The sequence below is a fragment of the Triticum urartu genome, chromosome 1A (genome assembly GCF_056163025.1).
Source record: "Triticum urartu cultivar PI428250 chromosome 1A, HENAU_Tu73, whole genome shotgun sequence".
NCBI classification, from domain to species: Eukaryota; Viridiplantae; Streptophyta; class Magnoliopsida; order Poales; family Poaceae; genus Triticum; species Triticum urartu.
Window position 1 is genome coordinate 321483722 of NC_141873.1, and position 16647 is coordinate 321500368.

The 16647-nt window shown below is 44.3% G+C and overlaps 1 long non-coding RNA gene across 11 annotated transcripts; it reads right to left on the bottom strand.

The window, feature by feature from the left end:
- Window positions 1–12077: 12077 nt before the first annotated feature.
- Window positions 12078–16330, bottom strand: LOC125532130 (uncharacterized). Of its 11 annotated transcripts, XR_007293763.2 has the most exons (5): window positions 15652–16330; window positions 15531–15571; window positions 15360–15435; window positions 14931–15211; window positions 13082–14846 (listed from the first exon to the last, which is right to left on the bottom strand). It is a non-coding gene; the product is annotated as an uncharacterized LOC125532130 (long non-coding RNA). The 11 variants fall into 11 exon arrangements; XR_015602230.1 differs by adding an exon at window positions 12078–12422 and having other exon boundaries at window positions 12782–14846; window positions 15360–16330; XR_007293759.2 differs by having other exon boundaries at window positions 15360–15812; window positions 15967–16330.
- Window positions 16331–16647: the final 317 nt, after the last annotated feature.

A 16647-nucleotide genomic window follows, 5' to 3' on the forward strand; every position in this document is an offset into this window, starting at 1 on the left:
CTCCATAGGATGATACGATGGTTGGCCTCTCCCAGTGTGTGCTCATCGTCACCTCCAGGAATGTCAAGCTCTAGCCCCGAATATTGGTCCACCACCTCATCAACCAAGACACGAGCATAGCCCGCTGGAATCGGGTTGCAATGGAAGGTTGCCTTGGGGGGATTTGTAAAAGCAAGGGCGTCCGCCACCTTCATGGATATGTTCTTCATTTTGAAGTGTAGCTCGCAGTTAGTGTTCTCCATGATGTCATCCACTGGGTAGCTATCCAGCAATGTGTTGCTCGGGGCGGAACCCACGCTGCTTCTCGGCATGGATGGGACGGTGCTATCCAATGCTGGATCATCTGCTAGCTGCTGCAGCTGCTGAGACCCCCTTTGCTGGCTAAGTGAGTCGATCTGCTCCTGCTGCCGCTGGAATTTGACTGCCAAGTCCGCGTGCACTGATTCTAGGCCTTGAAGGCATTCATAGTCTAGCTTCCTCTGCTCCTCCTCCATCTTCCTCTTCTTCTCCTCCGCAATCTTCTTTCTCGCACGGGTTCTGTAGTATGATATTGAACAGGGCCTCTTCTCCCTCTCTACCGGTATTGTCCGCCATAGGTTTTGTTTAACTAATCCAAAAGAAATATATTCAAATTATAATGCATGGATGCAATCAATTAATAAGGAAAAACTGAATCAATCATAGTACATAATAAGCATCATCGAATATAATCTCGAATATGTCATCTCGAATAATAGACATAATCTCAAATACATCGTCTCGAATAATATATATAATCTCGAATAAATCATCTCGAACATTATATATCGAATATATCACTAGCTAGCTAGCTAATAAAGATCGAATACTAGAGAGTAATCTAGGCGGTGGACAACCAAAGTGAAGGAACCATCACTGGATCATAGCTCGAGTGATCTCCCCAAAGAACCTGCCAGGTATTGGAGAACCTGACGTCCATAGCAGCCATGTAGCGATGGACGTGCTCGTCCTCCTCCCTGACACGGCGACGTACCACCTCCGGCGGGGCCGGCTCCCTCCGCACCGAAAGTGGCCCATGCGAACGCCACCCAAGGAGATGAGGGTCGACGACGGGACCCGGGGACGGGTTCCTCACCAAGCGTCGCGCCCCTAGAGGTAGCACCTCCCAGTGCCAGCCCGGCGGAGCCCAGTCCCGGACATGGGTCCTCTGAAGCAGGACGTCGTCGCGAACGGGTCGGCGGTGAGGATGCAGGCCGGGCATCGTCGACAACAAATACTATATGCCGCAAAAGTAAAGTAACATTTTTTAAATGATGGATTGTGATTTCATATATGCAAATTCTAAATTTTATAACTAAAACTAACATTTCTAATATTTCTATAACTAAAACTAACATTTCTAATATTTCTATAACTAAAAAACATTTCTATATAACTAACATTTCTATATTACTAACATTTCTAATATTTCTATATAACTAACATTTCTAATATTTCTATATAACTAACATTTCTATATAACTAACATTTCTATAACTAAAACTAACATTTCTAATAATTCTATAACTAAAAAATAGAAAGATTGCTAACAATTCTATAACAATGTGTGTGTGTGTTTGTGTGTGTGTGTGTGGTTGGCGGCCGGCGCAGGAGCTCACCGGCGAGGCGCGACGACGGGGGGCGGCGATGGGGACGGGGACGGAGACGGAGACGGCGACGGGGACGGGGCAGCGACGACGGGGACGGGGATGGGCCGGGCGGGGACGACGGGAGGACGGGGCGGGGCGCGGCGACGAGGACGGGGACGGGGACGGCGACGGACGGCGATGGGGACGGCGACGGACGGCGACGGGGGCAGCGGCGAGGGGCGGCGGCGATGGGGCAGAGTAGAAAGAAGCAGAGGGAGAGATGAGAAACTAACAAATTTTTTGAAGTGTTTTTTATATAGAACCCACCTTTAGTACCGGTTGGAGCCATCAACCGGTACTAAAGGTCTGTTTTGGCCAGGCGAAGCGGCGGGAACCGCACCCCCTTTAGTACCGGGTCGTGGCACCAACCGGTACTAAAGGCCCCCCCTTTAGTACCGGTTGGAGCCACGACCCGGTACTAAAGGGTGTGCGCTGCCAGGCGAGGGGCGCAGAAGTTTAGTCCCACCTCGCTAGCCGAGGGGCACTCGCACCTGCTTATAAGCCCCGCCGTCGCTACTGTCTCGAGCTCCTCTCTTAAGCAGGCCTTCTGGGCCTACCTCTGCTGCGATGCCCTGTTGGGCCTACTAGGCTAGCGGGCCTGCATCCTGGCCCAACTAGAATTTGGGTTTCTAGTCGTATGCAGGCCGCTGTGGCCCAGTAGGTGGGCTTTTTTCTTATTTTTTTGCTTTATTTATTTTTGTTTTATATATTTTTGAGTTGTTTTTTGCTGTATTTAGAGTTTCTTTGTGAATATTTTTGCTTTAGGTACAAAAAATTACAAACTTTCTATTAGTACTGGTAGTTTACAAATTTGAATAGTTTAAATTTTCAATTATTTGAAATTTGTGTGAATCACTAGTTTGTGAATAACTTAACATTGAAAATAGATTTTTCAGTGATTCTTTTTTCTTATGTTTAATATTAGTGTGTTTTATCATTATATTCAATTTGGTCGTGCTTAGGTTATTTAAAAAATGAAATGCCTTTGTAACGGATGAGTTTTTGTCCGAAACCCTGATACTTCGAAAGAGATTGTCCATTTTGTACACGAAGTGCATCCAGTTTTTGCGGTAACCCTCTCTACTTTTTTGCACATGCTATGTGGGTGAAATTATGATACCATGCCAACTTTCAACCTTTTCTGAGTTCATTTGAAATGCTTTTCAATTTCAGGGTCATTTAGCTGGAAAAAATCAGTAAATGCATGAAAGAATTTGCTTGCACATAAAATTTCTTCGTGTTTCAAATGCCAAAACACATAACTAGCTACCTTAACTATTACAGAGATTCCCTCCTTGGTGTGAAACATAGAAGAAAGTGATGATAGTGAAGCCGATCACATCCCAGATCTTTGGGTGTGAAACTTTTTCTTCGCGTGTGTCCCTTTGCACCGTAGCCATGGAAAATCTTCATCTTCTAACTGGATGCTCGGGTCAATATTCACTGTGAATGGAGCAATTTCATCAAACTTTTCATAATCTCCTGACATGTCTGTCTTGTCATCCACTCCCACGATGTTTCTCTTCCCAAAAATAACTATGTGCCGCTTTGGCTCATCGTACGATGCATTCGCTTCCTTATCTTTTCTTTTTCTCGGCTTGGTAGACATGTCCTTCACATAGAAAACATGTGCCACATCATTGGCTAGGACGAATGGTTCGTATGCATATGCAAGATTGTTGAGATCCACTGTTGTCATTCCGTACTGCGGGTCTTCCGTTAACCCGCCTCGTGTCATATTGACCCATTTGCACCGAAACAAAGGGACCTTCAAACCACGTCGATAGTCAAGTTCCCATATGTCATGTATATAACCATAATATCTTTCCTTTCCCGTCTTGGTTTCTGCATCAAAGCGGACACCACTGTTTTGATTGGTGCTCTTCTTATCTTGGTCGATCGTGTAAAATGTATTACCATTTATCTCGTACCCTTTGAAAGTCATTATATTCGAAGATGGTAACTGGGACAGCAAGTACAGGTCATCTTCAATAGAGGCGTCATGCATGGTACGTGTCTGCAACCAGCTGGCGAAACTCCTGGTTTGTTCACGTGTAATCCAGTGATCAGACAGCTCCGGGTGTTTGGAGCGTAGCAAATTCTTGTGTTCATCCATATACGGAGCCACCAAGGCGGAATTCTGTAAAACTGTGTAGTGTGCTTCAATGAGAGAATGTCCGTCCATACATATTATTTGTTCCCCTCCTAGCGTGCCTTTTCCATCCAGTCTGCCCTTATGCCGCGATTCAGGAACACCAATCGGCTTAAGGTCAGGAATAAAGTCAATACAAAACTCAATGACCTCCTCATTTTCATGGCCCTTGGAGATGCTTCCTTCTGGCCTAGCACGGTTATGAACATATTTCTTTAAGACTCCCATGAACCTCTCAAAGGGGAACATATTGTGTAGAAATACAGGACCCAAAACGTTAATCTCTTCACATAGGTGAACTAGGACGTGCGTCATGATGTTGAAGAAGGATGGTGGGAACACCAACTCGAAACTGATAAGACATTGCACCAAATCATTCTCTAACATTTGGTATGATTTCTGGATCGATTACCTTCTGAGAGATTGCATTGAGGAATGCACATAGCTTCACAATGGCTAATCGAACGTTTTCCGATAGAAGCCCCCTCAATGAAACCGGAAGCAGTTGCGTCATAATCACGTGGCAGTCATGAGACTTTAGGTTCTGAAACTTTTTCTCTGCCATGTTTATTATTCCCTTTATATTCGACGAGAAGCCAGACGGTACCTTAATACTGAGCAGGCATTCAAAGAAGATTTCCTTCTCTTCTTTGGTAAGAGCGTAGCTTGCATGACCCTGATGTATGCCGTCTTTTCCGTGCATACGTTGCTGATCCTCCCGTGCCTCAGGTGTATCTTTTGTCTTCCCATACACGCCCAAGAACCCAAGCAGGGTCACAAAAAGATTCTTCGTCACGTGCATCACGTCGATTACGGAGCGGACCTCTAGGTCTTTCCAATAGGGCAGGTCCCAAAATATAGATTTCTTCTTCCACATGGGTGCGCGTCCGTCAGCGTCATTCGGAACAGGTTGTCCACCAGGACCCTTTCCAAAGACCACCTTCAAATCCTTGACCATATCATGTACATCAGCACCAGTACGGTGGCGAGGCTTCGTCCGGTGATCCGCCTCACCTTTGAAATTCTTGCCTTTCTTTCTTACGGGATGCCTGCTCGAAAGAAATCCACGATGTCCCAGGTACACATTCTTCTTACAATTAGCCAAATATATACTGTCGGTATCGTCCAAACAGTGCGTGCATGCGCGGTATCCCTTGTTTGTCTGTCCTGAAAGGTTACTGAGAGCAGGCCAATCATTGATGGTCACAAATAGCAACGTCTTTAGGTCAAATTCTTCCCCCATGTGCTCATCCCACGCACGTACACCTATTCCATTCCACAGTTGTAAGAGTTCTTCAACTAATGGCCTTAGGTACACATCAATGTCGTTGCCGGGTTGCTTAGGGCCTTGGATGAGCACTGGCATCATAGTGAACTTCCGCTTCATGCACAACCAAGGAGGAAGGTTATACAAACATAGAGTCATAGGCCAGGTGCTATGGTTGTTGCTCTGCTCCCCAAAAGGATTAATGCCATCTGCACTTAGACCAAGCCATACGTTCCTTGCGTCATCTGCAAACTCCTTCCCGTACTTTCTTTCGATTTTTCTCCACTGTGACCCGTCAGCGGGTACTCTCAACTTTCCGTCTTTCTTACGGTCTTCTCTGTGCCATCGCATCGCCTTGGCATGCTCTTTGTTTTGGAACAAACGTTTCAACCGTGGTATTATAGGAGCATACCACATCACCTTGGCAGGAATCTTCTTCCTGGGGCGCTCGCCCTCGACATCACCAGGATCATCGCGGCTGATCTTATAGCGCAATGCACCGCATACGGGGCAAGCGTTCAAATCCTCGTACTCACCGTGGTAGAGGATGCAATCATTAGGGCATGCATGTATCTTCTGCACCTCTAACCCTAGAGGGAAGACAGCCTTCTTTGCTTCGTACGTACTCTCGTGTAATTCGTTGTCCTTTGGAAGCATATTCTTTATCATTACCAGCAACTTTCCAAATCTCTTGTCAGATACACCATTCTCTGGCTTCCATTGTAGCAATTCCAGTGTGGTGCCCAGCTTTTTCTTGTCACCTACGCAATTCGGGTACAACAACTTTTTGTGATCCTCTAACATGCGCTGCAACTTCTTCTTCTCCAAATGACTTGCGCAGTTTCTCTTTGCATCGGCAATGGCCCAACCTAGATCATCAACGGGCTCATCTGATGCCTCTTCTTCAGCTTCTTCCTGCATTGCCGGCTCAGCTTCTTCCCTCATTGTTGTATCATCGTATTCAGGGAACCCATGGCCAGGATAGCTGTCGTCGTCCTCTTCTTCTTCATTGTCTTCCATCATAACCCCTCTTTCTCCATGCTTGGTCCAAACATAATAGTGGGGCATGAAACCGGACTCAAACAGGTGGACGTGCATGGTTCTTGACGTAGAGTAATTGTGACCATTCTTACAGCCAGCACATGGACAAGGCATAAAACCATCCGCCCGCTTGTTTGCCTCAGCCGCAAGCAGAAAAGTACGCACGCCATTAATGAACTTGGGAGAGCATCGGTCATCGTACATCCATTGCCGTCTCATCTTCAATACACAGCACCAAAAACACCAAATTAATACAATACATAAAGTTTATACATAAAGATCATACAACACTTAAATGCAACAAACAAATAACTCTCTAGCTAAAGAATTTAAATGCAACAACAAATGCGATCAAGATCGCAACTAAGGTAACAATTGATCCAACAGCATAATGATACCAAACCTCACTATGAATGGCATATTTTCTAATCTTTCTAATCTTCAAGCACATTTTCTCCATCTTAATCTTGTGATCATCGACGACATCGGCAACATGCAACTCCAATTCCATCTTCTTCCCCTCAATTCTTTTCAATTTTTTCTTCAAATCCTCATTTTCTCTTTCAACTAAATTTAACCTCTTGACAATAGGGTCGGTTGGAATTTCCGGTTCAACTACCTCCTACATACAAATATCTATGTCAACTTGATGGGCATAGTTTGTCATAAACACGAAATGCAATGAATAGTTTTAAAGAGAATATACCACATCCAAATCATAACCCGGACGAGGGCCGACGGGGACGGATATCAAAACCATGGCACTATGTATAACAAACAACATATGGGTAAGATAATTATACGAGTAACTATATATCCAAATCACACAAACATCAATTTTTTATATAAAACTTCATGAACAAGAGGCTCACCACAAGGTGGTGCCGGCGACGGGACGTTGCGAGCGATCGACGGTGGTTACGACGGAGATTTAGAAGGTACTAAGTAAACCACACCTACATATGCAAACTAAGTGTTATTTTTGACCTCAAATTGCATATAAATCAAATACTAGCACATATATATAATTCCTCCCAAATTACTAAACTCAAAAATCAATCACTATATAAAGCATTGCACGAGCTAATCTAGCAATGAGAGATGAAAGGACAAAGTTGCTAACCTTTTTGATCATTTGAATGGATGGGGGCCTTCAAATCTTGACAAAATTTGGGCAAAATGTGTGATGAGCTTGAAAGGAAGAGGGAAAAGAACAGAGAGGAGAGGGGAAAGGGGAAGAACAGAGCGAGCTCGGGTGGACGAAGGGTCTATGTAGGACGACCTTTAGTACCGGTTCGTGATACGACCCGGTACTAAAGGTGCTGGAGGGGCCCCGGACTGACATCCTGCCACCACTCACTTTAGTACCGGTTCGTGGCACGAACTGGTGCTAAAGGTTTGCCACGAACTGGTACTAATGAGAGTGGCCGGCTAGCCGTTGGAACCGGCACTAATACACACATTAGTGCCGGCTCAAATTCAGACCGGCGCTAATGTGCTTAACATTTGACCCTTTTTCTACTAGTGAAATGCAGATCTGACAGAAGGAGAAGTGGTACCTGATGGCGACGAAAGAAAGCGGAGGTGTGCCACTGAGTCCCGACGACGACGGGGTGGTGTTGCGCCGTCGACTGAAGAAAGCTAGCGCGGTTCGACGGATGCGGCGGAGCTCCGGTCGCGAAGGTTCTTGCGAGGAAGAAGAAGCAAAGGAGGCAAGGTAAAAAGTGAAAAGAGGGGCCCCGTGCCTATTTATAAGGAAAGGGGGCACAGTGAATGGTCGGTGCGAAGATCGAGGAGACGCAATAAATTTTACAACAAAGGGGACGCCTCAATTTTTGGAATGGTGAATTTATACAAAGATTCATTATGATGTCATGAAGGTTTTCCTGTAATTACGGGGCTGATGTCATCTTTTTATTATGGCGGATTACGAAGACAGTCAAGACTGAGATTAAAGAAGAAGATTCGCCAGACAGATAGATTGAAGATTGACACGAACAAGTTCAAATCAATCTGGGGCCTAATGTTGGTGATATAACCCGTGATATAACCCACCCTGAAAGGGCCGAGTTAGGCCGCTGGTGACTTAAGACGACGGGCTTCCCAGGTGATCAAGACACAAGGTAAAAGGGGCGACTTACAAGATGGGCCAGATTGAGCCCAAGGTTAGAAGACGGCGCATGGCCCAGAAGTGTAGGATGCCCAATGGCGATTTGTCGTAGAAGGCAAGGCGGCTTAGAGCCAGGCCGACCCGGACTCTTATAAGTCGAGGACCTCGACCTGTATATAAAGACAAGTTCCCGGCGTAGAATAGATAGGTGACAATCAATCGATAGCTAGGTCAAGTGAATCCGCTCCCTTGTAACCAATACTCAAGCAATAAGCAACAAGAGCATGAGTAGGCTTTTACCTCCACCGTGAGGGGCCAAACTTGGGTAAATCCGTGTCTCTCGTCCCGCTCAACCCCGACAAGGTAATCACCGTTGTGATGGCTCCACGGTAAAGTCCTTTCACTAGGACATCTGCCGTGACAAAACCACGACACACTCTTTGAAGACCTGTCCTCCTCCTTGCCGTCCAAGGATGAGGTCGTGCTTTCCTCGGACGATGAGGAACAGCAGTTGCGGCCCTCCCTCGCCAAGGCCGTCGCAATGGATGAGGAGTTCTAGCAACAGCTCGAGGTCGTACTTGAGCATTCCCTCCGTGACCGCGGACCGGCGTCACCCTCGCCGACTCACCGCCGTGTCAAACAGGAGGTGAAGCAGGAACCCCCTCTACACCATAGCAACATCCAAATCAGACGCCGCATGAAGGAGGTGTATGAGGAGTCAGTGTCGCTATGGCACAACATGCTCGTCCGTGGCGATCGGCCGACATGGCCTGGCAGGAGAGGGAGACGCCATCACTGCCCCCTCGGTGCCCAGTGGTGGTGAAGAAGGAGCCCTCCTCGGCCCCTGATCGCTCGCGGACCACGGCGGTGGCGGCACGTCGTCGCCCAACTCCCTGACGTTGGACAAGGCAACGACGAGGGAGGAGGAGGAGCGGAAGGAGTGGCGCAACACGTAGCGCTAGGTCGTGTTCGGGATGTTTGACGCTGCACCAGACTAGGTCCGAGCGGAGGCCTGGAACAATGACCGGTCCAAGACCACCATGGAGATGTCCGCATGGAGACGGTGCCATGTCAGCGACCAACTGGGCAAGATCGGCGTCACCAAGTTGTTGCGCACCGCCGCCCTTGTCGCTGGCAAGGGCAAGGTGAGGGGTGAGCGTACATGTCGCTGGTAAAGAGTAAATTTGGTTAAACTTTGCACAATTTGACTTGACACAAATCTAATATATAGAGTAAAAAGGACCGGAAGGAGTATAATGAGTTCGTTTTGCGGCACCGAGTTGGAGATGCCCTGAGTCTAGAACCCGGAACAGCTGCCCTACTTAAGTTCTAACCGCCTCAATATTCAGTGATGTACTGTATCACTCTACCCGTAAAAAATATATAGATTAGTCCGTTGCCACTTAATTTTGCGTCCAAGATCAGTTGGCTCGCTAGACGACATTGGTGTATTGTTCGTCTTCGGTAAAGCTCCCGTCTTGTAAACAAGTTCTGTTTTCACTGTTGAGTAGCAGTAGTACTATCGCCAAGCCTGTGACTGTGAGTGACTCTTCCGGAAGCGGAGGCAATTAGGCATCTTTCTTTGTTGCTAACTAATCCACCCAACCCAATTGAGTTGTGATGTACCGACAGTACTGTTTTTGTGCGTTTTCTGCAGGACAGTCACGAAGATCGTTTTGCAGGGCATGCAGATCGAACATGATGGGGACCAATATCCCAATCTCGGAGAGTATCTTGTTTTCTGCCTCAAAATCGAAGGTCTCGCTGTCACACTATCGCGCACGCCTGTGACTTCTCATTCTGTCTGGCAGGTGATTGATCCCGTGATGTGACCAACTAGCCGGTCGTACGAATGGAAAGGTCAATGATTGCTCATTTGCCAGGGCAAACACAGCTAGTTGAGTAGCTTCTTTATCGATCAGAGCTAGTTTCTGATGTAGAGATCTTCCGCTCGATTGTCATGCGCTGGGCTTTGTATATGACTAGCACAAATATCCGTGCGTTACAACAGAAGAAAAATAATAATATAACACACATCTAGCCTAATAAACATGATTGAAAGATTCCACCTCATGCGTCATGCAAGTTCATATCCTCTATTTCAAGTTTTTAACACGGCATCTATCTATCACCGCTTTTCCTAATTTCCGCCCTCACTGATGGTGACTCCGGTGTCCTCCTGATCATGATGTATTTAGACGTGGTCAACGCGAACGCAATGAGCTTGACCATCACATGACACACCTGCCATTGGACCGCATCAGCCCAAGGGATTAAACTGCGCCAGTGCAAGGGAATGTTTAAACTAATCTCTTGAGCTAGGGTTGAGGGCTGCCCTCTGTGTCCCTCGGGCACATGCTCCATACAATGTCTCCTGCACAACCCTCGTGCTTTGTTATGCAGCAAATATATGTGACCCTGTACGAAGATTGTCTAGATCGAGGAACTGGGTTATGGTCCAGGTCACTAATGTAAAAAACTGTCGGTTGCTCCGTGGTAGGGTTCTTTAGGATGCTAGTTCAGAACATGAGCATGATAATGTGCGGCTAACGACAATGTTGGACACTTATCTCCTACCACATGGAGCGCTAACTCGGTAGCATGCCAGTCGGTTGCCGCCAAGGCGACTCGCCTACAGCTACAAGCAACTAATATCAATTGACGATTCTAGGGGATGCGCCCACTCCCATAACATGTGTCGCTTCGCTGCATCAGCCCACTGCCACAACAAGATCTATCGTTTGCTAGTTGCGTGGAAACCACACCTGCTTGCCCTGATTGGCTCTGCCAAATCAGTAGTTGCCTAATTCTCTCTTCTGGCTCCGCCTCTAAAATATATATGAACTTAGAGTGCATAAGGTTTAGTAAATGAATAGGCACACTATCAACTTGTGTGTGCTCTTGTCTTAATTTGGATATGTGGGGCCAACATTGTTGTTTCAATCCATTAGTAATGGTTGATTGGTGAAGCTATAGTTAGATCTCTTAGTACTTTCAGGTTGCAATCTGAATTGAGCCGACAATTACTTGAAGAAAATAACAAAAAAATGTAGTATTGCAAGCGCAAGTGTGGGTGCGAATGGTTTGGGGTTAGGACGAAAATAAATGTCATATGTTGTAGTGTATAAATATGATATAACTCATTTTATTCCATGAGAGTCGGCTGGCATAGTTGATTAATGCGGTGGGATTTGCACCTCATGTGGCTGGTTTGAATCTCACTAATGCACATATTTTTTTTGCTGATTTTCCAAAAAAATGAAACTCAAGTAGGCCCAGGTCCATGAGAGAAGAGTGTTCGGCAAGGCTTCTTCACAAAAGGAATGACGTACACAAATTGTGACTCAGTGTACGAAAGCCGCTGATTCTATTTGACCCTTGTGAGCGTCAAAATGTTGCCGCTTCGTTGAAGGCAGCGTTTAGTCGGCCGACTTTTTTGAACATTTCATTCAGAATTTCAAATTTTGTTCCAATTTTTAGAAAATGTTCGTATATTTTTAAAATGGAAGTTCGTAATTCCAAAAATTATTCATGTTCTTAAAAAAAATCATGTAATAAAAGAAATTCACCGTATATAGAAAAAAAGGTTCACCATACATTTGAAAACTCTTCACCGTATATAAGAAAAGTTCATCGTGTATAGGAAATTTGTTCAGCGTGCATTTAAAAAATCATGGTATATTAAAAAATGTTCAATGTGTATTTAAAAAATGTGCACCATATACTAAAAAAACTTCAGTGTGTATTTTTAAATTCACTTCTTTTGAAACGCTTCGGAATTTTGTTTCTAGTTAAAAAATTACATTTAAAAAAATATTCACCGTATACTAAAAAATGTTTAGTGTATATTTATGGCCCAACGCTAATTTTGTCACCAAACTCTAAAGTCCCCGTGTTCAATCCTCCCTCGGGCCTCCACAAAAAGAAACATCAGAAATATCCTTTGTACATACTAGTAAACATACACGTGCAACGCACGTATAATCGTATAAAGATTTCCTGAGTCATCATGCTTTAGTTTGAATCTTAATTGGGAAACGATTCCCCTCGACCGACTGATTTTGTGGCTCCAGTTCGCCGCCTCGCTCGCACAACACGTGTCCCACGTGACGCGCCCCCTGATGTTTTTCTTTGGCAACTTTTGCGACATCACCAATGTTGCAGAAGTTTCTCCCATAACATTAGCTATGTTGCAAAAAGGTGAAGATGAATTATTATGTTTGCAACCAAACCTGTGATAAAAAAATCTGCAACAAAAACCTGAGTTGCAAAAAAGTTATGCAACAACACAAAACCCAAGTTGCAAAAAATTCTTGCTACAGAAATTTTCTGCAACAAGACCTATGTTGCAATGATGGAGGGCGCTCATACGCCAGATCTGACAGCCCGCGAGCTGGCCGAGCCAGAGGGCCGCATAGCACGCCCCATCTTAATTTGAACTAAATATAGCTTTTGCAGATAATTCTTGCTCCATATGCGGACCATATCTCAATGGACTTCTCAACCATACAGACTTAGCAAAGAACACATCACATACAAAGTACCTTGCCGATTTTGTCCCACAGCATGACACTTAAGTAACACACACATAGACAACATCTTGGTCATCGGCTCTGGATCCATATACAACAAAATGTGAAAGTAAGTTAGACATTGAGCATATTTGATCTATTATCATAACACCATCCTGTATGGAAGCAACAAACCATGCGTATTTAACTTTCATATATAACCATTATTTCTCCTAATTTCTTAAGCTTAATCATATCTTCGTTGATGCTATGCACCTTCAATGTAAACCACTTAATTAGAAACCGTCAAAGTATCAATAAATAGGGTACACATTAACCTTGCAAAATGCATCTCCATGTATCACAATCTATAGATATAGTGTTACCATGACTTTGTGTAATCAAACAATAAAAGTAACCACAACAATGATATATTAATTATATAGAAAAAATACATAATCGTGAAGCTCCCCATGCCCCCTACAACCCACGAATCACCTCAGGTCCTTGTAAGGCAGAAAAATACACTCACAAAAATCAAAATGAAAATGAAAATAGAATTACTGAAAGCAGCCTTCAACATGTGGTGAGACCTTGTACCTCCTGCACAAAGAGGAGATGTAAATCTGAAAGAAGAAATGCCAAACATATTAGATGGCAAGAAAAGAAGTAAAAATAAGTGTATATTTCACATATACTATAGTAGCCTCAAACATATTAAATCCCATAGTGAAAAAAGTAATGTATCAAAGCACATACTCCCTCCATTCCAAAATAGATGATTCAACTTTGTACTAACTTTAGTATAAAGTTGGGTCATCTATTTTGGGACGGAGGGAGTATGTCCCAAGCTGATGCAGCTGTGCACTATACTACTCATCCACATGCAAGCAGCGGCAACAAGCACACACGCCATCATCCGCGTTCCAACCAGCAGCAGTGGCATCTCCCGGGATTCATTGACTCGACTTTGCAGGATAAGTAGATTAGGCCTCCTGAATTCTGACTCACCCATGGTAAGCACAAGTTGGATGCATAATAACCCCCTCATTTAAATAAGTATGTAAGAACATGAACTAATTTCATTCTTGTAGGGGTGCAGATTACAACAGAGGCTACAAAAATGAAATATAAAGGGAACACCTAATATATTTTTTGCTGAGACAATTAGCAGACAAAATCTGAAGTAATAAGCAATAAGAATAATCAGGCATGCAGTACTTATATAAAAAAACATTTAGCAAGCTCGGAGGACTCATTGTACTACCCCAATAACAGCGAGTTGAGCTAAACCTGAAAGGTACACACATTGTGCATCCCTACTGACATAATTAATTCAATGAAAGCACATTACAAAGCCCATAAAAGTAAATATCATTGTCAAGCCCAAGCCTGGAGTGAAATTCGACAATTCAACTCATCCTAAGAAGTCAATTTATATCCGTGACACCAATCATATTACTTAAAAATACACAAATAATTTTAACAATGAGCGTTTTTGTCTATTCTCATAATTTCATATTTGTTTAAACCCACATATGATAGGTGCTAACTTCGATCTGTAAGAATTATTCTGACTCACCAACAGATCATCACGCTCAGGATCATCATCATATAGTTTTTCAATGCACCTCCTGTGTAGAGCTTTGCGCAAGAAAAAACAAACAAACAATAGTTTATTAACTGAATAAAGAGTTAAATGCTTGTTTATCTTCAAGCGGCCGCAGAATCATGTTATCTATCAGAGATGAGTACATATGTGAAGTTACTTGATCAGAAAAGAATACATATATGATGTTACTGAGCCGGCTGTTGAATGATAGCATGACGATATTCATGTACTGATCAATAGCTAGGAAGCAAGCAGTAAAAAATAAACAAATAATAGCTCAAGTTGTGGACTGCAAATTGCATTTTTGGGAGTAATTCATAGAAAAAGGATGGATATTTGCATCTGGTAACCATAGGTGAATGCTGAAACAAGGAACCTGGGAACTGTTTGTATTCAAGGCAGGAGGGTAGAAAACTTTTGCGCACCTTCTTTCATATGGATACCATCCAAGTTGTGATTATCATATGCTTTAACCCTTAGAAAGGCCTACAAAGGAGAACCAAAGAGACCATCACGTCACACATGAGTTCATAATAAACTGAATGATGTTACCTTGTTGAGAAAAGGTACCTTTAGGTCTGTAGGGACATAATTATCCACAAACTATTCCAACAACTTGACAGTTACTCATACATCTCTTCACCTACGAAGAAGGAATTATGAATCAGACACCCCATTATTTCAAATCTTTCGCAGAGAAATCACTAAAGAATTACTTAGCACACAGTTCCAGAAGAACTAATAGGCACATTTTTGTAAATATCTCGAGGGGTCATAGTCCTGCCGCTGCAAAAATCTTGCATGGTTTGCAAAAAACCAAAATAATCATCTTCGCTCATGTAAGGGCATGCCTGTAGTCATGAGGTAATCGAATATCAAGTTAGCAACCGAAAGCAAACACAAGGAGCAACCATGAGAATTTTGCATAATTCCTAGAGAATTTTTGTAAGTAAATACAGAATTAGGTCAGGATACAGGGACGGGCCAAAAATAGCTTACTTCGTCAGGTGAAACAAGCCTTTCATCTGTCAGTACAAGATCCACTTTTCTGTTAAAATTTTGTTATATTTTTTCCCTGTTTCAAAAACATAATAAATGGTTTGCTAAAGATGATCAATAACGAATGAAGGAATGATGCATGATTTTAAGATAAATTCTTTCTGGGCATACCATCATGAAGTTATCCTAATATGACGCAACAAATACCATATCTACACCAGTTTAGAACCATGTTATGGTTCCTCCGTTCTCAATAAAATTACATGAAGAATCAATTACCTACAGAACTTACAGTCTGATGCATGCGTGTTTTTAGTTTCCCACCAACGATGAACCGGAACATTTTATTAGATTGCAAAACTGAAGCATCTTCCGTCTACCGACTTCATCCATCAGGAGGAACAGAAATCCGAATACCATTATGCTCCTCCATCACGGAATCAGATCCACTATCTACGCGTCCAACCACAAGGAAACGTCATTCGGACTTGAGAAGTGCAGCTCTCTTATGAGACAGATAGAAGATCATAGAAAGAAAGAGATGCACGTACAGGTTGCGTTCATCGCGTAACAAAGATGTGGATCTGTTGGTGCCCATGATACATACCATGAATGGAGGCCTGGTTCGTCGCCAACGGTTGGAGGCACAGAGCTCGCCACCAGCAGCGGCAGAGGATGAGGGCGTGGAGCGGTGGAGGATGGGCGGGGAGGCGGGAGAGGCGGTGAAACAGGGGGGCGGGGAGGCGGCAGAGGCGGCGGCGGCGGATGGGGGCATGGAACGGCGACGAGGATAGGCGGGGAGGCGGCGGAGGAGGAGGAGGAGGATTGGGGCGTGGAACGGTGGCGAGGATGGGCGGGGAGGCGACGGCGGCGGAGGAGGATGGGGCGTGGAGCGGCGGAGGCCCCGGTCGTACTTTGTTCGTTGGGCGGAGGTGCAGGGCGTGGTAAACGTCCTGTGTGGGGCGTGCGTGCGTGCGCGGCCGTGGGTTATTTTTTTTCAAACGGGTGGGCTCGATCAAGTGGCTAATTGCGTGGCTTGGGTTAAACACGTGAGGATTATAGATCATCAGATATTATAGATGTACGGATATAATTGTTTGGATTTGCCTTTCTCTTTCTTTTATAATGGTAGTAGATAAAGTGTAGCGCCGCATCTTTGAATACATCACCCTATTAGGGCAAGTGGCGAGCACCTTTGCTCTGAACTAGGAGGTCCTGTGTTTGATCCTCGTTTGGGCCTGTATTTATTTTTATTTTTTCCAAAAAGAAAAACTCAAGAAGGAGTTTT